This window comes from Aptenodytes forsteri, unplaced genomic scaffold (assembly GCF_000699145.1).
Source record: "Aptenodytes forsteri isolate BGI_AS27 unplaced genomic scaffold, ASM69914v1 Scaffold349, whole genome shotgun sequence".
In the NCBI taxonomy this organism is placed as follows: Eukaryota; Metazoa; Chordata; class Aves; order Sphenisciformes; family Spheniscidae; genus Aptenodytes; species Aptenodytes forsteri.
In genome coordinates this window covers 3,259,166-3,281,271 of record NW_008794452.1, presented here as the reverse complement: position 1 = coordinate 3,281,271, position 22,106 = coordinate 3,259,166, and the positions used below count along the sequence as shown (strand labels likewise).

At 37.0% G+C, this 22,106-nt stretch overlaps 1 protein-coding gene across 2 annotated transcripts in view; it reads left to right on the top strand.

The window, feature by feature from the left end:
* The window catches only part of CTNNA3 (catenin alpha 3), a 596,807-nt gene that overhangs the window by 315,865 nt on the left and 258,836 nt on the right, over nt 1-22,106 (top strand). The window lies entirely within an intron of this gene.

Here is a 22,106-nt window from a genome sequence, read left to right as displayed (position 1 = left end):
TTCATACACACGTGCTCACCTACATGGATGTATAAAGAGGTAAACTTTACTGAAAGTAAAAAGCATCTGAGTAAGGAATCATAATGGCATTAATTCTGATTCAGCAGCGCCTTATATGTACGTGCTTAACATGGGCAATCTCACCCCTTTTCACTGGGCTTTTTTAGTTCTTTTCTGCTATCTGTCCATTGAAGTCCATGAAAATGGATCCTATTGACTTTGTTTCAGGCTCTTAAAGCATATACTCATTTTAAAGTGAAAAAGATGGAATTATTCATATGATAAAACCTCTCTACAGAATAAAGTTCATAATTAGAGCTATAGTGAAAAATAGTTCCAGTCTGGCCAAGTTCTTGTTTCATATTGTCTGGGTAGATTTATGTTTTAGTTAGATACCCAGAAGACTGTTTTTTAAAAAATTTCATAAGTCCTTCAAGGTTAGATGTCATTGTATTCTGAAGTTTTAGCTAGGATAAAAAGCACTATGATACAGCATCATTCTTTTGGCATCATTATCTACCTGTTTTAATTCTCATTAAAAAATCAAGGTTCAGTCACGGTATATAAAACAATGAAGCAAAGGCAGAAGTGGGAGTAGTACCTCTTAAATGAATTCACATCAGCTGAGAAGAAATACACTAGGCAGGAACAACAAGAACCACAGTTAGATTTCATATATAAAATGTAGCTATCATAACACACACAGTTTTTGCCCTTACATGATCATGCTGCCCATGTCAAAATTGGAGTGCTCTGTGTGTGTGTGTATGTATTTTTTTTTCTTGTTAAGCAAATATTTAATGATCAGAAATCAGCAACAGTGCCCATGTTAGAAAACTTTTAAATCACACACAGATTGACAGTTTCAACAAACAAGCCAAATGACAAATGAGTATGAGCAGAAATTGAATTACTCCTTCACCAGCAACTTTCATTGGCTTCATTTAACATACAGTTCTTTAACAAACCATGCAAATTTGGCAGGTCTTTGATGTAGAAGCACTACAATATGACTGAGTGCTGGGAATACTTATTTAAAAAAAAAAAAAAAAAAAAAGAAGGGAAGAGAACACAGCCAATTTCAACTTCAGCATGCACAGTAAGCATGACAGTTTTCATAACCACTGCAAAAATATAATACCAAAAGTGGACAGCACTTCAGAGTAAGATATAGATACAATGCTATCTGTTGTCTGAAATGACATTTGTTGTTGTTGTTCTTATAACTTCCTTCTTTTAGTTTAGGCTAAAAACGGAATGCAGAGACGTTGCCATCCAGGCAGGTTTCTATACTATTCCACTTTCTCTTGAGAAGCCATAAATGAACCCATGTTCGCTTATAAAGAGGTTTCTTATGTGAACATAGAGTCTCCCAATTACATATGTCTGATGCAGCAAATCATGCTTATGCGGAAGACTGCAGCATAACTCAGTCCTGAGGATATATCACAAATTCCTCCCTCCCTTATACCTGTTTTTCCTTTATGGAGTACAAGAACTGGCTGGTGTATTTCCTGAATTGCAGTCTGCATCTCTTTGACTGTTCAGCTACTTTGTTGCTTGCCCTTCTCCCAGTTATTTTTTACATGTAAAATAATAAGACAGTCCTCCCTTATTCCTGAATGACACATTGAACTTAGTTCAAAATGTTTCTTTTTAAGAGCTACTTTGTAATGCATGTAGATTTAACATCTTTGCAGAAGCTGCAAAAGTAAAAACATATGATAAGCTAGTGCTTGATTTGGAACACAGGAATTAAAGCGAACAAGAGAAAGAGAGTAAAAAGATCAGTTAGGAGTGAACTCTTTCAAAATTATGTGGAGACGGTTTGAATATACCATATTAGAGGCCCAGAGTAAATACATAGCACCTACCAGAGAAGACTTTGAAACAGCCGCAGAAAGCTAAAATGGCTGAACAATAATGTGAATGTAAATACAAACAAAATAAAGTGAAATCACAGTGACTTTAAACTAAGAGCATGCAGAAAAGCTTGCAAGAATTGCATGATGATAACCCTGTTTCATATAGATTAGGTCCAGCAAGTCTTAAGAGAGTCTGTAAGATGAGGCAGAAATGACTGAAATATTTTCAAGAGTGCTCAGTCAGTTCAAATGCATCCATGTTCATTATGAAAATGGTTGGTAGGATTCTTATTCCTACCTTTACAGTGGACATCAGAGGTCTTCCTCATGAAGCACTGGTAAAAGAAATCACAGAAAAACTGACAAAATGAATAGCAATAAATCTTCAAAAAGCAGTATTCTTCCTTCGACTGAAGGTGATTGCAAAACTACTGGCTGTGGTGTGTAACCACACTAAAAAGTGCCTCTGTGCTAGAGTACTGCTACTGCTGTCTCTGTTTCTACAACATCTTTCATGTAAACTTCTAGTGCACGTGATAAACAGCATCAGGGCAGTAGAGATGTTTATCTGAAGAGTTTTAGTGAGAATCTTGTTTGCTGGTAAATATGTATGTAAGGCACTAAACAGGTAAGCTAAATCTACTGCATGATGTTTTGTATGACTAGACAGTTTGACTTTTTTCATGTGGTGTGGTTTTGAATCAAATCCCTATTTGCTCTTGCCCTCAGAGACTCCTGTATTACCAAAATGTTGAGACCAAATCTATTAATGCATTTATAGTTGTATCATAACCTTATCTGCTGTCATAGGAAGCTATTATTATTATTGTGTAGGCTATTTTTATGATTGTCACATTTTCTTCCTGGGTTCAACAGTCTGGCCCACTGGGTTTCGGCAGCCTGTCTGCTGAAGTCCGATATTACCCAGCCAAGTTTTAAAGGACGTAAAAGAGCCTGTTAAATACAGCTTGAATATATAAATGTTCTTTCTTACCATTTAACATAAAGACACTTGTAGTGTAGCCTGTGAAACCATTTTAATGTGCATTTATGAAGAAATACCTAACTGTGTTGTTGAAGCATAAATATTTCAAAGTAAACCTAGTACTTAGGGTACAGTCTTATTCATTATATTATTATAATATAGTTGGTATATCAGTTAAGAAATGCTTTTCAAAGATATTGCAAGTTGTAGATGTACTGTTTTCTTGCCTAGTCTTCATTGTTTCCAGATCTGTATTATAACTCATATTTTACAGTAGACTAAAGATGAACATGTCAGGAAAATCTCACAGCGTTAACTACTGTGCAATAAAAGCTGATTAGAACAGTTTTATACCAGTACTCCTTTACTGTTAATTATTATTACCTTCATTGCACACACTTGTTTCAAGCAGGGCCCTCATTGTATTTGATTGTGTCTAAACAAATGAGAAGGATTTTCAGAGTTTATAATATATACAGATGAGTGTTAGAAAAACAGGATAATAGCATCATTAATATGACAGCTGATCCTGTCTTAATAATACACTATTGGCTCTTTGTTACATAAACTGCAACTACGCTTTGTCCATCAGGCTTGGTAATACTCATCAGTCAAATTTTCTTGCCACAGTAGCACTGAATCATCGGAAAGGACTGTGGTCCTGCAGGCCAAAGCAGGATGATAATTCCACTTGTATATGAGGTGGCTCTTTCAGAGGCCAGATGTGCACACACCTCAGTGGTGTGCCCTGTAATAACACATTAATTAGAGTGGCTAGTACTGTCCACCCTTTGGCAGTTTGCTGTTGTCTTCCAGCTTGTCTGTTCCGTGTTTACCTGTGCTAGCTTCCAAATTACCTCCAGTGTTACATTTGAATTGGTTTTTTTTTGAGATTGTATCTGTGGCTTGACCTTGCTTTTATTTCCTGGCAGACTCATTTCCCTGGCACTAGAAGTAATATTCCTTGATTTCAGCTGTTTCCCACCCAAAGTGAATTTGTGAGAGTCTGGTTCCATCCATATATTGTCTTTTTCATGTTAAGATATGCCCAGTTAACACTTGGCGGTGAACAGGTATCACAGACCATGCTTGAAATTTATTTCTTATTTTCTGTCGAGTGATAAAGATTAAAATATGCCTCCCTGTTTTCTAACAGGCTAACGCACTTTATTTATCTCTTTTCCCTTTCAGAATAGAAATCGTGTTTTAATCGAATAGAAAATAATATGCAAAACCAGTTATTTTAAAAGGGACAGGCGTTTCATAAATTTTTCAGTGATTTCTCAGTTTAGTCATAGAATCACAGAATCATAGTCCATGCTTAACACCATAAGATAACTCCCTGTCACTCACAGGCAGGTTGTCCAGGCTGCAGATTAATTGTGCGTCAGGTGTGGAGGCCTCTTAGTGGTTCCGTGCACCGAGCTTTGTGCTGTCAAAATACCACCGCCCCACTAGAGCCGGCTCCATGCTGCTTCTAGCACTTCGGGAGCAGTTATCCTCCTTCTGGCTTTCCTCTGTGGAGATCTAAATGGAGAATTGTTGTGGTTATCTGGATGCGACACTTAGTTCAGTGGAAGACACATATTCTAAAGTTACATAATGACCTTTGCGTCCCCGTCCCCCCCCCCTTATTTTTTACTTCTCTTATAATTTAAATATGGTCTGTATAATTGACTTTTTTTTCTCTACTTGGGCTCTCAAACATCTTTCTCCCTTATTTCAGATAAAGTGAGAGTTGATGGTATCATATAACAGAAATGTTAATGAGAGAAGTATTTTTTGCTAATTCTGGATTAGACTATTTTAAAGCCATTATGCTATGTTATTAATTTCTGCTATTTTCAGAGGAGAGTTTTCATTCTGAAATGAGCACCTGTGGAAAAACATGCATCCGTAGTGTAACTTGCTCTTTTTGTCTTGGCTTATTTCACTGTGGGGCATAAAGAAAGCGTATAAAGTGAAAACAATTTTTTTAAAAAAGGTGAGAGTTAATTAAAACAAAATGCTTGCACACACACATATTCTCTCTCATTCTCTCCTTTCACTCAGCTTCTCTCTCGGTGTCCTAGTTTCAGCTGGGATAGAGTTATTTTTTTTCCTAGTAGCTGGTATAGTGCTGTTACATAGAAAGTTATGCTACAAGTTATGTGCAGGAGAAGGCATGATTTTAATAATCTCTTCAAAGATCCTGCACAGAATCTACCACATGAAAGTTCTGTAAATCCATGAATGATGAATCCAAAGGTAGGCAAGTAGTAATAACCAGAGACTATCAGTCTGAGAAAAGCTGGATATGGAGGAGGCTGGTATAGTATCTTTGGTTATTATGAGAAAAAAGAGGACTGCAGTCAGTGTGTGTATAGAGAGAAGCTTTAAGGAAGATGCTCAAGCAGGGCTGTCCTGAAGCAAATACAATTCAGAAAAGGATTTGATGTATGTATAGAAGATGAGTGAAGCTTATACCAAGTTGCACTGTTCCAAGCAAGGACTGTAGTTATTTTGCCTTCTGCTTTATGGAAAATAATGGTGTTTCTAATTTGTCTCTGTTTTTTTTCCCTTCACTGAGATTTTGATTTCTTTCTCACTCTTATCTCTTCTTGCTGTTGCAGCTTGTGTGCTTTAAATTTCCTGCCACATGAATATTCTTTATGCTAATTTTTCTTTGCTTCCTTGTAAAAATTGTTTTCCTAGCCCTGTATCCATCTTTTGAGTCTATAAAGAGTATATTTTGCATATTTTAAAGTAACTATAATATTTATGAACACAGACAGAACTCCCACTTGCGTAATACAATTGTGTAACTTAAGTAAAGAGCCCATACAGTGCTCAGAAAGCTCCAGATAATAACATCTCCAAATAGTCTGCGTTGCTTGTACTAAATTATCCATCAGGAGTGCGTTCTCATGGACACTCTTTAGCCCGTTTGATTGCACATTGTGTATTCACTCACGGAAGAAAAATCAGGAAGATTGCTACTTGCTATGGACTCTCGTAATTTTCTGATTAATAACATTCTTGCACTAAAGAACATTCATGTTAAGTTTTTTCTGTTTATATTTTTCCTGTGGTTGTATCTGGATTTTCTTGTTGTGAACTGGGACTCTGCTAGGCACAGTATAAACACATGGATGTCCTCTCCCTTACACCATTTGGCTTGGGGTATTCCTGTTACCGGCCTGAGGACTTCTGCACCCAGGTGCTACATTCTTACCTTTTGCTCTCCATCTGCCACTGGTACCACTCCCATGTGTGATTCTCCACATAAGGGATCTTTCCTTAGTGATCAGGGCACTTAAAAAAGACTGATTATAAGTTAGCCCGCAAGTGCATCCATATTGCGTAGAGACCCAGAGAAGGATCTGTTTGCTATTCTGTGTTTCAGGGGGTCAGACCAGGCAAATTTAAATTGGGCTTTAACTCTTTAGATGGAGGTACATTAGTGTTTGAAGCTGGAGTTCTGACCGGGGTGTAACAATGTGACACAAACCTATTCAGAAAGCTGTTTCTGGTAAAATTATCTGCAGTGATTTTGCCAAATATGTGTATACACATTGAGGTATTGTCTTTGTTCAGTGTTTGTTCTGTGTCTGGCTACAAGCTTGTTGAGAAAAATGAGAAATGACTGTAAACAAAGATAGACTTTGAACTTCATCTCCCATTTCTCTGATCACTAGGGGTAGCTGTTCTTCGTCATTCTCTTTATTGAGAAAGTTACCTTAATCTCTGTGTGGATCTGGCAAGAAATTATTAGCTAACATGACACAGATAACAAGCATCACTGTACTTCTAGGGCCATGTCGTATGAGATATATATTAGAGAGTCTGAGTAATTATTTAATGACAAGGCGTAGTTTTCAAAAGCTTTTCACCTACCCAAGTTTTATTTAAGGTGTAAAGAATAAGCGGGACAGAATCTAAACAGACTCTTGTAGCGGAATCTGAAAATGTTTACAGCTTTTATATTGTTAAACTACAAGTGGGGCTTAGATATTTCAAAGGTTAAAAAAAGAGAACTTTATATTTTTTTAGTATAGCATTTTGCAGTCTGCAGACAGGAAATCCATTTTACAAAACTTACTGATCTTGATTTGCAATTGAATCAAGTTGTCATCATTGAGCGTTAGGTGAATGAGTTTCTGCAGTTAGCAAAACTGAGTAAGAAAGGCTTTAATTTTGTTCTGGCACATGTCCAAAAACTGAAGAGATTTTTGGAGTGTGTTGTTAGAACCGTGCTGAATGGTCTGAAAACTTGTGGAGGTTAAATTCTTCATGAGGTCAGAGATGTTACCTAGCATCCTTTGTATGAACCACCAGTTTTTAGAGTTTCAGTCTGAGTCTTCTGTGCTGGCTTTCATCACTTTGCAATACATGTGCTAATGAATGGAATTAATTTAAAGGCATTTTTCAGTTTAGCAACTTTTTATATTCATTTAAACATAAATTCCAAGAGTGGTACCAGTGTTGTCTGTGCTCTAAATGTCTGTGCATATTGTGCACACGTAAAATTTATGGTATTTGCTGGCTTATTAATCAGTGTGTTGAATCAGACTTTTGTCTCATTTAGATCTGGATTAAAGATTGGATCAGTCTTTTCTTATAACAATTTAACTGTTTTAACAGAGCATATCATTATGCAGCAAGGAGTATGACCCATATTTTGAGAAAGGTGTGTTGTAGTTGGTGAGAGTTAGAGGATGCTAATTGAACTGCTTCTGTAATAGTAGAGACATATTTGGACCAAAGATTTTGTTTCTTGAACTTCAGTTTCGCTTTCAAAAGATTGGAAAACATTGCTTGATAAAGCCCTGCTTTGCAATTTCACATTGCTGCCTAATAAGTCAACAGTAAACCTGTTGAAAATTACAGATATTATTTTCAGACCTCCTTGTGTTAGCCTTCCCAAGATGCCATTCTGTCATCTGGCTTGTTCATGCTCAACTTTCCATTTTCCATTAGTAAACTTACTCCCTAAGTGGGAAGCTGTTCATTTTCTGCCTCAGGCCCCAGCGTCGGTCAATGCCTTCATCTTATGGCAATGTCTCTTCATATTACGCTTGAAGTGGATGAGGAACTAGCTTCTAAGTGATGATGTGTTTTTTAATTCTAATTAGTACTTTATAAATTCAGGGGTGGCAGTGTTGCATGGAACGACCTCAGAAACTTAGTTAGCAAGAACTGCCAGTTTCTGTCATTCTCTGCCCTATGTTGAATGTTCTGTAGGATTGATGCTGGATTCCAGTTGCTTGATGTTTGTTTCTTCACTGATTTCCATCATATATCATTTAGAGCCTCTGAATATACTGCTCTTTGGTATTTCAATTATATATGAAAATGAAAGCAAAGTGGTGTTTGGGCTTCTTAGCAGCTTGTTCTTATTTTCTTTTTTAGCTTTATCAACAAAGTTGCCTACAGTGTATTTAGGTTTACCAGCTCTTTCAACTAATGCATTGAATCGTTCCGTTTTGTTGTCTTGTTCTTATTTAGGCTCAGGTTGCAGGTAAAATTTAAATGAATTTATCTTTCAAAATTATATTGGATGCCATAGGCAGTTTCATTTTTTAGTGGATGAAAATTGTTAAAAGCATAGCACTTATTTGTATGTTGCACATTTCACAATATTGTGATTGCTAACAAACTAATGTTAAAACAGTTAATAATGTTAAATTTAAGTGCAACATTTTCAGTAAATGCCATAACTAATATATAGAGTGATAAGTGGTTAAATATGTTTTGCATATCATGGGATCTTTATCTCTTTATTGTATGAGAAATAAGTGGATATTATTCAGTGTATTTCATTTAGCCTGTTTGATCTACTCTATGCACGTAATTTCTGCTCTCACTTGAGTAGGGACAGCTGCTTACTGCAAAAACAGTGGCAAACCTAACATGGCTATAAGCATTTTTCGAGCTTTTGTAGAGTACGTATGTACTTATGTATTCTAAATGAAACCTGCACTTCTTAATGTTTTTGCAAGTACTACAACCTCCTTCCCTCTCAAAACTTTTTGAAACATGGTGTCGTGGTTTAATCTCAGTCGGCAACTAAGCACCACGCAGCCACTCGCTCACTCCCCCCACCCGGTGGGATGGGGGAGAGAATTGGAAGAGCACAAGTGAGAAAAAGTCGTGGGTTGAGATAAAAACAGTTTAATAATTGAAATAAAATGATAATAATAATATGATAATAATACACAAAACAAGTGATGCACAGTACAATTGCTCACCACCTGCCGACCGATGCCCAGCCAGTCCCCGAGCAGCGGCCCCCCCGGCCAGCTTTCCCCAGTTTATGTACTGAGCCTGACGTCACATGGTATGGAATGTCCCTTTGGCCAGTTTGGCTGTGCCCCCTCCCAGCTTCTTGTGCACCTCCAGCCTTCTCAGTCGGTAGAGCATGGGAAGCTGAAAAGTCCTTGGCTAATGTAAGCATTACCTAGCAACAACTAAAACATCGGTGTGTTATCAACTTTGTTCTCATCCTAAATCCAAACCACTGTACCAGCTACTAGGAAGGAAATTAACTCTATCCCTGCTGAAACCAGGACACATGGATAAAAATACCCAGAGGCTCCAAGTACACATTGTCCATATATTGTTAGGGACTTTTCAGAGCACACTGCTGTTGTGCTGCTTATGGTGGATTTAACTGACATGTTTTAAAAGTTCTGTTTTGTCCCAGTCTCTATAGCCTTTATCTACCTGTTTTTCTTCAAATGTCACTAATTTAAGAAAGAGAATGCTGTTTTTTAGATGCTTGAAAGTGCCATTGGATTACCACTGACAAATAATGATTTAATGAAATCACTGTTATGTTGGACATCTCTCAGCTTTTGGGTTTGGACTTGGTCAGTATGGAATATGTGAAGTGATCCTATTTGGCTCTGTAATTTACAACACAGTTACTTTTTCCTTTTTCTTAGAACGGGTTTGGATTGTCTGCTCTGGGTAGTGTAAATAAGACATAGCTTCTGTGCCCTGTAGCTCTGTCTTCCGTTCTCCTCTCTTGATCACTCAGTGGGCACAAGCAGCTGCCCTGAGAAGGTTCATGGGATTCCCCCAAAGCAGGAGAATCTTTTAGTTGGCACCTGCTCTGCTTACATAGGCTTAATGTCTTTGGGCAAGGAGAAGTAGTGTGCAGGGATCATGGCATGTCATTTATTGCCATCTTCTAACTTCAGGCACTGGCATGGTTCTCTATGGCTCTCTTTCACTGCCATAGTTGCATTAGATGGTGCGTGAGGATCCAGGTCTTTCTGAACCTGGGTTAGCAGAAAGATAATCTGGAAGTGTTTTGGCTCTTCTCACCCAAGTTCTGCGCTCAGCATAGCTTAACAAAGCACCAAGGTTGAAGTCTTTCATAAGAAGAACCTTCAACTTTGTCACTTCCATGTTTGAGTGTTTTGTTTGTTTGTTTCACCTCAGTACCCTTGAGTTTAAGATATGTCAGTGTATGTCTGTAGTAGCAGTTACGTGTTAGCTCCCATTTGAGGTTTCCTGAGGGTAGCAAAAATGTCCTGTATATTTAATTTGCTGCTGTTATGGATGAGCATAAAAGAAGTGTATCAGTAATCTTAAAAAATCATGAGCCTGAGTTTGATAGTCTTAAACAAGCGAAACCAAGCCCCAGTTCTGCAAACTCATTTCAGTTCCAAGTACCCTTCTCACTTGTGCCTTGTGAGTAGGAAACAACTCCTCCATAATTTATCATTTAATTTCTCTTTCGTAATTACAGAACAAACGTTGCCTGGAATATTTACTTTGCCTTTTCTGCTTAGCTTTCCCATTTTCTTTTTTATATTTTGATTTTGTTCTTATTAACATTCTTCATAGACACTGTCACATGAGATTTGCTCTTTATGTAATATGGTTTACTACAGCATCCATTTTCTCTTCTGCTGTCAGCACAGTCTGACATAAAGCCTTTTCATGTACAATTGCTCTATTTTCTCGGACCCCATTAATGTGGTTTTGTTCAATTATTATTTTAGTTGTTTTTGATATATAATACTGTCATTTGATTGTAGAGGTATTTTGTCTACATTGGAACACATACTCTGGTTAAAAATGAACATATGCACCCTTTAATATCCCTGAAAGACAGACATTTAAATGTGTACCTTCATTGTGATAAATTTAAGTAGTTTGGTAAGGGAGATATCCACAAATGTTTGTTTTTAGGCAGTGCTTCTTGTGGCAGTTTGGAAACATAGCACACTGAAGTGTATTTGATTTAACAAGGGTATTTTAAAATACATTTATTTGCATACAAAAGATGATGCCAAACTGAAGTTATACTTTCAGCACTGAGTTTTTTAATATGTTTTACACTTTCATAAACAGTTGATATTTGAACAGATTCCACTCTTTTTTCCCCACAAAAAGGCATATAATTTTCCTTGTGATTTTAGAATAGGGATGTAGGGATATCTTTTGGTGCAACAAGAGTGGAGTGGGAGGGATTACAGAAGAAAGCTTACTTTCTGCCATACTGTTCATAGTATGATAGCCAGTATTTTATTCATGAAAGCCTGAAGTAAGATAAATATATCTACTAAGTATCAACATTATCTTCATTCTCAGAATCACATTCTCAATTTTACTATATGCTAAACTCTCTTTCCATGGCATTTATTAACAGTATTTTCCATGGTAACTGTGAGTACTTATGTTTCAACTTAATAGAAAATTTGGTTTTCTTTGATTTGCAATACTTGAACAGGTGGCTCTCAAATATGGTAAGTTGTCAGGTTAGTCACTCAGTTTTCATAGAATCATAGAATCATTGAGGTTGGAAAAGACCTCTAAGATCATCGAGTCCAACTGTCGACCCAACACCACCACCCACTAAACCATGTCCCTAAGCGCCTCATCTACTCGTCTTTTAAATACCTCCAGGGATGGGGACTCAACCACCTCCCTGGGCAGCCTGTTCCAATGTTTAACCACTCTTTCAGGAAAGAAATTTTTCCTCACATCCAATCTAAACCTCCCCTGGCGCAACTTGAGGCCGTTTCCTCTCGTCCTATCACTAGTTACTTGGGAGAAGAGACCGACCCCCACCTCGCTACAACCTCCTTTCAGGTAGTTGAAGAGAGCGATGAGGTCTCCCCTCAGCCTCCTTTTCTCCAGGCTAAACAACCCCAGTTCCCTCAGCCGCTCCTCATAAGACTTGTTCTCCAGACCCCTCACCAGCCTCGTTGCCCTTCTCTGGACACGCTCCAGCACCTCAACGTCCTTCTTGTAGTGAGGGGCCCCAAACTGAACACAGTATTTGAGGTGCGGCCTTACCAGTGCCGAGTACAGGGGCACGATCACTTCCCTACTCCTGCTGGCCACACTATTTCTGATACAGGCCAGGATGCCATTGGCCTTCTTGGCCGCCTGGGCACACTGCCGGCTCATGTTCAGCCGGCTGTCGACCAATAACGCCAGGTCCTTTTCTGCTGGGCAGCTTTCCAGCCACTCTTCCCCAAGCCTGTAGCGCTGCATGGGGTTGTTGTGGCCGAAGTGCAGGACCCGGCACTTGGCCTTGTTGAACCTCATACAGTTGGCCTCGGCCCATCGATCCAGCCTGTCCAGGTCCCTCTGCAGAGCCTTCCTACCCTCGAGCAGATCAACACTCCCGCCCAACTTGGTAGAAATAAATGCTGAAAAAAATGCAGAGAATTTCTGCATAGAACTGCAGAGGAATATGCCCTGAATAGCAGACTTTCTTGATCTCATGCAGGATTCTGCAAATCCCTGGCCTGTAGGAGACTGTAATTTTCAGTTGTCCTCCCTGCATGCCATCACATACAGCCTCCCTTGCTCCGTTTGTTAGCTGCTACATTTAACAAATTGCTTTTTTCTCTCTCTTGTAGCACAGAAACACAGGATCTTCAAACTTGTACTGAGAGTATAATCCAACAGCCACAGTAATGCTTCGGTTTCTCACTGTCCAAATCAATCTGCTAAATAAATGGCTATGCAATGGCCTCTTTCTTGGCAGTCATCAGTGTAAAAGGATCATTCAAGTGCTCTTTTATCAGTCTCTTTCATGTTCTTTCTCCCATGAGTGCTAACAGCAGAAACTATCTGAAGTAGAATAGATTTTCTCTAGTTAACAATAGTGTTTTTTTTAAATAACATTTGAGTATTGAAAACATTTAGTCACGAACTTCTGGGAATAACTTGGAGTCATTTCATTGCATTGCTATCCATAATAGTATGTTTTATTCAGGAGTGACTGAGAGTACTGAATTCACCTGGTGAAGTGATTGCACCAACTATTATTTGCTCTAACAATCCTCAAAACATCTTATGTTGCTATCTCTTATCTTGTAGTCCTCTGTATAGACAAGACATGTATAAAGGAATTCATACAATCTGGATTCATTATATGTACAGGACACTGATGAATGTTTAGCTGAAGTATTTGTAGAATTGTAAACCACTTGCCTTAGTCCTCTCCCTAAAAGCTGGATTTTCATTCACTGCACATTCTTAAGTGACTTGCACCCTCCTAGATTCACATATTACATCACAGTATGGTGTTAAATTAAAGTAATTGCTCTGGATTAGAAAGGGATTAACAATACATTTGATACATAATTACATGGAATTACAGTTTTTGCCTGTTTGGGGTTTCAGCCTTTAAGTTTTATTTAAAAGTATGGTTATAAACAAAACCAAATCCATAACATGCATGTTAGCTAAAATCACCAAACTTTGCCTGGTTTAGAGCTGAAGTCTTTGACAAGTAGCTATTTTCATAAGGTTTCTGTCTATGGACCAAGTTCTGTCATGGTTCCACCCATGTTTGTCTCAAACAGCTTCCTTCAAATCGTTCCACAGAAATGTTATAGAGTATGAATTATGTGTCAGTGAAATTAAATGGGTTTTTTTTTTTAGAATAATTACAAGTGGAAGTTCCTTTGTTTATGGACATGTGCATAGCTGAAATCTCAGATCAAGGGAATCAGGGAAATCAATCTTCATTACCCATCCATGGTGATACAAGAGTATGCTGGTTTCCCATTAAAAGAAATATCATGGCATGTCTGTTCTATAAGTGATCATGAATAGGATCATAGAGTTTATCTCAGAATAATAAATATGTTAACATAGCAAACGTCATAAAGGGAAAAAAGAAATTACCTTCTTAGTTTTACTGTTCTACCTTCCTTATCTGTTCATGTTACTCTGATATAATGGGAATATAAGGAGAAAGTGTGGTTATTGGGTGGTATGGAGTGGCTATGTGAACTTGAAAGGGATCTTTTTTTCAGAAATATATTTGTAATCACTATATATATATTTAAAAAGTGTGTGTGTATAATGCTGATTGATTTGAATGCTGTTACACTCCTCTTAAGTCTATTGGAATCTATTTATGCAGTACATAGTGCATTAAAATACCACGTCTAAAACCACAGTAAGATTGTTTTTGTTGTCTTGAAAAATCCAGGATGTGCCTTTGCTTTGCTGCAGAAATACCACTTTGGAACTTGTATTGCCTCAGTCTATCCCTAGGTATGGAAGAATTCAAGTAGCTTAGCGCTGGACATTTTTCCCTGTTTATGACTCCTGTTTAAGACCATAACTTTTTGATTTAGAGTACAGCTAAGACCTTTAAACAGTCTGGATAAGAAGGACTGTCTCTGCAACTCTACTATATTTTATTTTGAATTTTCTTCCCCCTCTATCCCCTTCCTCCCTCTCATAACAGCATATAATCTCCAAGCAATTTATATGATAGTTCATCATAGGAAAGTCTTATGCTGCTGCTGTAGGATGAGCTTTTCTCCAACTAATTTTCTATTTTCCTGCTGTAAAACTGCTGGAACACTTTGGTGAATGGTAGATGGTTATTCAATTAAAAACTTCTGTACTAGGAACTTAGAAAAGTGCTTCTTAATAAAAAGCAGATTAACCTTAAGTATGCTTCTTGTCATCAGTTCAATAGTATGGATATTGCTCTATTTCTAGTTATGTTTGCCTTTCCTTCCTGCATCATCAGTGAATGACAGTAACATCTGATTAAAAGAAATTTAACTTCTTTTTTACTCCCTGCCGATTCCTCCAATAGTTTTAAAGTTGAAATACAAACCAAAATAAAGTACCATTGGCCTTTATGATTTCTCTATCAAGTGTGAAGACTGTCATATTTCAAATATGAAATACCTGTGGCCTTTGATTTTACATTAGAAATAGTAAGTGATCATTATATTTGCTTTGCAAGAGACCTGTTATGATGCATTTGCTTCCTGTGACTCTTTTCCCCAAATAAGTAGTAGAAAAACATGGGGTATTTTTAGGATCACCTTGGAATCATGCTGAATTTTTCTAATATTGCCAATGTGAAAAAGTAAGAGAAAAACTGTATGAGATATTTGCCTTTTATATCAGAAAGAAACAATAAAAATTGAAAACAGCATAGGTTCTTCCTTCCCACCTTTGGCTTGCTCACAGTCACTTTCAAGAGAATTTAAGATCCTTATTCTCTTACCAGAAACTAGGGATCTAGCTCTGTCCTTTGAGACACCCTGGCTACCCTCCCCAACTTCAGTTGCCTGACACTGGTGTTTCAGAGAGTGGATTAGAACATGCGATATTATGCGTATTCCAGCAACATTTTTTTTTCTGAGAATTTAGGCTTAATTAGGATCTGAAAATTTTTTTTTTTTTTTTAGCCTGTTTTATGCATGCTCATTTAGAATTATATTTGTTTTGCAGTATTAGGAACTAGATATAACTGAATGCTAGAAAGAGTTATACTGAGAGGCTTTAAATTCAAGACTTTTCCTGCATATTGATTGAGAAAGGGTAATTCACACAGTGAGGAGAGCCCTCGGTGCTCCAATTGATATCAATAGAGGTTGAGGTAATTAATTTCTTATGAGGTACTTCACACCTCACAGTATTAGATCCATAGGGAGCTGTCCATGATGGCTTGAAGAGGAAAAAAATGACAATCTCATATTGAAGCTGTTGAGGAGAAAAAAAAAATCTATAATGAGAAACAGTTCCACATGAATTTTGTTTTGTCCCCCCCCCCCCCCCCCGCCTTTAAAATATACTTACTTGTTTTTCACAGAAATAGGTTTTCTTGAGTCAGGTGTCTTTAAAAAAAGTGCACTAGGCTTGGTTTATTAGAGTAGGGAATCTGTGTTACCGAGTAAATATAGTGATTTTCAACTTAAAATACTCGTGGGTTATTCATTCTTTGTGTTTCCTATATCAACAAAGAAAGGTAATGAATATATTTGTAAATGAATTTCCTTTTGCAGGCTTTTGATGTTCAGTAAAAATATCCTTTGAAATGCTGTATGAAAAGGCCTGGGAGCTTTTGCCTTTTCAAAGGAATTTTTGTTCATTCAGATGTCAGAAATGTCAAGTTCTGCCTTTATGTCTTGTCAGAGGATTCCTTGAATAACTTCTAAAATGTTCATTTAAGAGATTTCTCAGGCAGCAGTTAATAAGGTGGCACTGCTATGAATCCTTAAAGATTTTGGAAAAAAAAATAAAAATAGAAAAACATGCATATAATTGTTCATGCACCTAAATAGTCCCATTGTTTCAATGAGGTTATTTGCAATCAAAAAGTTATTCCTATCCGCTTCCAGGATGGGGAACAAAGAGGTCTTTTTAAAAGTTTATTTAAAAGCATGAGACATACTTGAAAACTAGAATTGTAAACAACTGGCTTCCTTTTGTGCTTGAATCTGACACGAACTTGCCCATTGAGATCTATAGCTTTGGAGAAGATCATAGTTTTGGTTTAACCAACTAGACATATGACCTTCAACAGGGGATCTTGTTTTTTACTTGGAAGTTGTACTTTGAGAAGCAAATTGAAAATCTGAAGGGTAAAATATTGTTTCCATTAATTCTGCATGTAAGGGGCAAATATTCCTAGGGCCTAGTGATATACAAATTGGTACAAGGAAGTACAAAGAGGTTCTTAACAGCATTTAAAGAGGCAAAATAGATTTTGCCTATTGGTTACAAGAGTTTTTGTTCCTACTGTGCTGGGAACTGTAGGATTGGGACTGAACAGTGGTGGGACTGAAGGATTTATCAGTCTAAAATGAAACAAGAAGGCAGTAAGAAAGAAAACTTACTTGAGACGTCTCTTCTTTACATTAGATTGAACTAGGAAGCCAGATGCATTTGAGTACGAAGAGCTGTTTGATGAGAAGACAGCTGAGGCTTGATTTTCATGTTCTGGTAATCGTATACTTAGGTGCCCCAAGAAAACAGGGACTCCAGGGGGCCTAATGCCAGAGAAGTTTCAGTTGCTATGCAGTGCAGATTGTGCAGCTAGCACGGGCACTGCAGGGAGCAAGGGGCAGGGCGGAGGCTCACACCGCAGCCTGGTGGCAAGCAGATTGACTAGAGTAAGGCCCACTGGCGGGAGAAGGGTTTAGATTATATGGTTCTAGTTACTCGTTCCTCAAGAGGAGGTGTCAGAGGGAGGGAGGCTATGCATATGGAAATAGCTGCCCCGAGGCCTCACTTTGGCAAGAACTGTGTAAAAGACAGGTGTTATTCAAACACTGCTGATTTGGACCTTCCATGCTGTATTACGTTGTTCCCATCATCAGGATGTTTCTGGGGCCCTGTTATCATTCTTGTGGTTGGCTGCCCCAGACTTGGCACTTCTCACAGGTGTTTCATAGCCAAGCAGTCATCTTGGATTTCTTCAGTCTTCATGTGACCTTCAAGGTGACAAGTCCTTTGTCTTCTCCCAGCAAAGAATATAGGCAGTGAAATTAGTTTTATTTACTTATTGATGGCTGAAGCACTGTGTTAACTAATTTTGGCAGAAGCAAACCCACTGTAATCAAGTTGACAAACCTCTTGGCCCTTCTCTTTTAGTTCATATGTTTTCATATAAATGAAGACTGCAACAGGATTGAACTGGATCTTCCCTTATAAAGGCTTATGGGTTTGGGGTTTTTTTTGAGACAGATGCTTGCAGTTGTCTTTACTTTGTTGAATTGCACAACACGATTTGAAAAACCAGAGTTTCTATGAGCTGGGTATGAAAAAAAAAAATCTTATTTTTGTCTTTGCATAACAAATCCATGTGTGGAATTTTCCCAAGTAATGGCAACGTTGTTTCAACACACACAAAAAATTGTGAAACTGCTTTTTATACAACTTCTTTTTCATCACTGTTATGGTTTAGTCTAGAATTCAAAATGACTTTGTAATTCAAAAGAGGAAACATTTATAAGCACCTTATACCAAAAAATGTTAAATTGTAACAACAGACATAAAATGCCTGGTATTTCTATAGGTACTGTGACTTTGATTTAATATCTTATTTAGGTTGGGTGAGGGTTTGATTTTTTTTTTTTTTTTTTACTTAAGGTACAATGTACAGGACCCTATAATTATTGAGTATAGGATTATTGTCAGTCAACACATAGCCTGAAATGATCAGTCATTTAATTAGAGCTCTGACATTTATTAACTTATCACAGTATTGATTGATATTTACCTTTTAGCTTGACTTTTTTTTTAATATTTCCATAGAGAATGGATTTCAATAAATGTGCTAGTCTTTTTAAAAATAAAATTGTCCTTGGATACATTGAACTAAATCAAAAGATGTTTAAATCAAAAGTTGTTTATCACAGACTCATGGTACAGCTGCTGGAGATATGCAGTGAAAATCATGCTAGTGAGTTGTATTTTTTTTTCTATTCAGTCCTCCCAAAATTGTACAACGAGTGTTTGGGAACAGACACATCCCAGGAAACAAAACGTGTGCTCAGCCAGGAAACAAAACGTGTGCTCATTGTCTGGCCACAGGCCTTTAAGTATGGAAATCTATTTTCAGGAGAGCCTTCGAGTACAGTATGGATTAAGGTTATAAAGTTATTTTTAATCATGTATGTAATTTTAAACATTCCAGTAAAGTATCATTGCTTTCTTTTAAATTCTGTTATTTTAAACCAATATGTAAGCCCAGAAATGCAAGATGAACTTGCATCTGAATATCCCCAAACATCAGGAATGCCCTGAATCTCTAGCCTGTTTTATGTGTTTAGAAATAACTCTTTATAGTGGTGTTTAAGGAAAGAAAGTCAGGATGCCTATCAAGATAAATTACTTACTGCTTTGTAGTTTCTGTGGCACATACAGACATGTATGATATAACTAGGCTTATATTGATGTATTCTGTTTATAACCTTATACTGCCCAGTACCTGCATATATTTATTCCTTTACAGACAACTTAGCTGAGGAGGACAGCTCTTAAAAATTCAGAGTGAGGCTCAAGCTCCAGGTTTTGCATTCACTACTCCAGCATCACCTTTCCTGTATAGGGGACCCAGATAGATCCTGACCGCTTCTGCTGTTTGCAGTCTAGATCCCAATTCAGCTGTTGTATCTTGAGGCCCTGCATAATGGCATGGATAGAATCTCCTGACTGTGTTGTTGCCATATAAATACTTGAAGGAATCCTTTAGGACTAAAGTAAAATAGTTTTTAAGTTTATAGCTAAGACTCCAGCTGTTCTGGAATATGGAATTCAGAAGACATCTGAACTCACCATGGATGTGATAAATTAATATTGCTCCCTTTTACTCTACAACATTGAAAAGCTAGAGTCTACAGATGTGTTTTTGAACATGTATGGCTACTTTTGACAAACAATGACTATATTTGAAATCTTGATATCTATTTCAGGTGGATATGTCCAAAATATCCAGGGTGCTTCTTGAAGGCCTATTACAATTTACTTTTAAAAGTTTGAGGTTTTTTTTTAACATAAAATAAGTGTTTTGGGGGACTATTCACAAGACAAAACTTCAACCTACTGAACGAGGTCTCTCTCACCACCCTAAATAGCGAGAGAGGCTCAGGACATTCAGAGGTGATGCAAAAGTGATTACTTTCTCTGATGACTATAAGAGGACCTCAAGGAGTGCAGCCTTGTAAGATTTAAGTAAATCCTTGTGAGTACTTTATCACCAATACATACCCATATAAACTGGCTCCATTTCACCTGGCCACATCTTGTTTATTTTATTTCTGTTAATGAGAGTACTTCAGTTCTGAGTTGTAACTGAATTCGTTATTATGGCTAATGGGGTGTGTGTTCTTTGATTCACATAATGAATACTAATAGTTTTTACTGGTTTAATACCTATGGCTGATTGTATCCTTTTATATATCCTTTTTTATATCATTTTTTATCAATTTAGCCCATACCTATTAGTGTCAGTACTTGAAGAGATTAGATGATCACTTAAATAGTTCTGCCCAAATCTTCTTTATAATCTACTGATCAGTTTTCAGATGGGAGACACACTGCAAATATTAGGTAAACATTTGTAGCACTTCAGAAGTATAAAGAAAGTGGAATTAAAAACCTTATCAGAATAACTGTATTCCTTTGTTTAAGCTATCTCTTCAACTCAACGAAGTAGGAAGGTTGTAGAATTACTGCTGTCTTTGTTAATACTGTTAACTGTTGGCATGTACCCACCAAAGACTCCAATGGAGACATGTTCTTGAGGCCTTCAAAGTTGTCTAGCTAATGCAAACATATTATTTTGTATCTGTATACCTTGGAGTGCAGAAGGTCCCGTGTAATGCCCGTGAAGGTCGTGATCCCCTGCTGATGTAAATGAACTCCATTAAAAACAGTGGACATATGGTGATTTGTTTCAACGGAGAATCTGCCCTTAGATATGTACTGTTTTAAATGAAAATCCGACAGGAAAGGTTTTCTGCACATGTGGTTTTTGAGTCATTCAACTAATGTTGTTTGCCAGTGTGTGAAATAGATAGGCCTGCATTTGACAGTGTATTTAGTTCTCGGGGAAAACATGAGGTGAAGAATAACATCAATTATAGTTAGGTTTGCTTTCTAGACATTGACTCTTGACAATTATGTTAAAAATTTGCAAATAAAGTATTTTTTTCCTTGTTCATTGTTCAATAATTTTATGCCACTCACTGAGTGAGGTCATTTCATATTAGCTGCCTCAAAGATTCAGGTTTGCTTAGAGCCAGTTGTATCATTAGTTGCCACTTCGAAGTTACAGCTTACTAGAGAACTTTAAAAAAAATCCCAATATTTTACATTGATTCTGTCTTCTTAGAAAAATAGGCTCTAAATATAAAGCTTTTAAAGGATGTGCTAATGTGGAACTGCATCTTTGTCATCTAAAAATGCATAGGCGCAAGCTGAGTTGATTCCACAATGCTATTACTGCTCCTGTTTACCTAGTAGTTCAGAAGGGATCAATTTTGTTGTCAAGGCTAACAATAGCTTGCAAAACATAGTAGAAGAGTCATTATTTACTTTGGTTCCTATGCAAGCATTGATATGAGAAGTGGTCACATTACTATGAAATAGAAAGTCAGTATCTACCTTTAGGGATTCCTTGAAGGTTTCAAGGTAAAGTTCAGACCTCTCTCCGAGACCTGTGTTTGATCATCTGTTCCCTGCGAAGAGTGTAAGCAATTTCAGAAACGGAAAGTAGTAGGAAAATTTCTAAGTCACCCTGAATATATAAGCTCAATTTTTTAAAGTAGTTGTTCCTTTCAGTTGATAGAGAATGTACTAATCATTTCAAGACATTTATTACATTACACATTCACTTTTAATGTAAAAGTTCTTTCCTGATCATCTCTAGTCTTTGCTTTAATATTAAGCATATTGCTCTGTTCACAGATTATTAATTTTTTTTTTAGCAAGGAAATAACTCTGACTGAAGTATGATATATTGTATATAACAAGGTTATAGACCTAGGTGCCCAACAAGATATTACTACTTTTGTTTTCACTAGTTTTTATTTTACTATGATTTACAAAATGAGACAGTTATGTTCATAATATAGACTTCCTAGTGTACTATAACTGAAGCCCAAATATTATGGTCAGTATACATAAATATTTCTTTAACATTTATGAGAATCTGGTCCTTTCCCTGGAAATGTAATATGTACTGACTTAAGACTTTGTGTAAAGACACTTTCACTGTGTGTGGTTTCTTTCCCTTGGCACCAGTGCAGTCCAAGGTAGTAATGAATGATTGCTTTAGACAAACAAAGTTCATCAGACATTTTGGATTTTCATATAGTTTCTGTACTAACATGAAAAAAAGATTATTCAAAACAGCTAGTAGACACAGAACTACTATGGTAATATTGTACTGAAAAAATGCTGGGCAGTACAATAAAAGCGTTACCTACACTTTTCAAATAGCTAAGAATGATATGAACACTTTGCTTATAGATAGAAAT